The following is a 1,622-nucleotide window of genomic DNA, read 5'->3' as shown; positions in this document are numbered from 1 at the left end:
ATGTATGTATGTATGTATGTATGTATGTATGTATGTATGTATGTATGTATGTATGTATGTATGTATGTATGTGTGCCATCTTCTGTGAACTGAGACGAACAAGGACGTAAAACATCTGGAGGTATCCATATATGTCAGCAGTGCAGCTAAGCTGTTATAGATTGCTTTAATACTTGAAATAATGTTTATTATTTAGACAAAACGTCACCGTTTAAATTGATACATGACCGGTGCACAGCTTAAATTACGCAATGCTATTTTCCGTCCGTTTTTCTCGTTTAGAACACTCAGTTTGAGAGAAACCACCATGTACAAAAATACAAGCAACAATTTTATTAAGACCGTACAGCGCTTAATTACATTAATATATACGACATTATTCTGTTTGTGTGTTGCGCATGCATGTACAGTAAATCTCTCGCATTACATGGCATCCATGCGTAAATCTTTGTATAAGGGCAGACGCTAATCGCTACAGCCGGTTGAGGCTTTCTGCGTTTTCGTGTGGTGACAGGCAGTTCATGGAACGGCGGCCCGATGATATTTGTGTTGTGTGACCCGCAATGCGGCTTAGTCGTTGATGGCATTATATGATAGCGAAGGCGTTAATAGTGTCTAGCTCATGGGTCGTGATGGCAGTTTATCTCTGCATTTTCAGTCAACATTAGTCCATTAGGCAGAACTCTTTTCCTTCTAAGACAACCATTCAGCAGTGACAATCATCTCTACATGGCTCTGTTATATCAGGTTCTGCTTTCCGGTATATTGTGTATTACGGAGATAAGTTTACGGGCATACGTTGATATTAAAGTATTAGTAGAGATGTATGTATATATATATATATATATATATATATATATTGAGATACTGCTTACTGTTACCAAGGCAACTGCGCTCAGCCCGTGTATTTAATCCTCAGCGAGTAAATTTGGTAGTGGTAAGTATAAAAGCTGACGCGTAGTAATTGATGCGTGTTGCTTACGCTTACGGAACGTGTCTAGCGGCTCCTATACTTGTTACCTGTTTTATCCATTACCTCCCGCCCCCGATGTCAATTGAGTCGACCCCGTGTAATCGCCGAGGCGTCATTTTCAAATTGGTAAAATTAATTAATTGCGAAACAAGGCAAACACACTTAACTCCGCACGAGAAACCGGCTGCTGCATTATTCGTTCTCGTATCAATGATATGTTGACGTGGCAGGCGAGATGCGTCATCACGACTGCTCTGAGACATGAGCGGGCTTGCGTGGGTTTACCCGACGATGTAAATATGCCATAATAATGTGTAAACACATGTTGCAACGTTCGGCCATTAAATCCTTCTAATAATGCGCGTAATAGTACTGTGTAGTTTCTACATATATGCCTAAGCGTCGGACTAGACACTAGGACACTAGGACAGTGAAGTTGTGAGTGGGGGGGGGGGACTAGCCTATTGCCCGCTATGCTCTTGTCGCCAGAGACTGTGATATTTCATATTGTATATCGTGTGTATGTATGTATGTATGTATGTATGTATGTATGTATGTATGTATGTATGTATGTATGTATGTATGTATGTATGTATGTATGTATGTATGTATGTATGTATGTATGTATGTATGTCGTGCCTATCTTCGT

The sequence above is a fragment of the Priapulus caudatus genome, unplaced genomic scaffold (assembly GCF_000485595.1).
Source record: "Priapulus caudatus unplaced genomic scaffold, Priapulus_caudatus-5.0.1 Scaffold474, whole genome shotgun sequence".
NCBI lineage: Eukaryota > Metazoa > Priapulida > Priapulimorpha > Priapulimorphida > Priapulidae > Priapulus > Priapulus caudatus.
The sequence above is the reverse complement of the archived record's forward strand: the minus strand, read 5'-3'. Positions refer to the sequence as shown.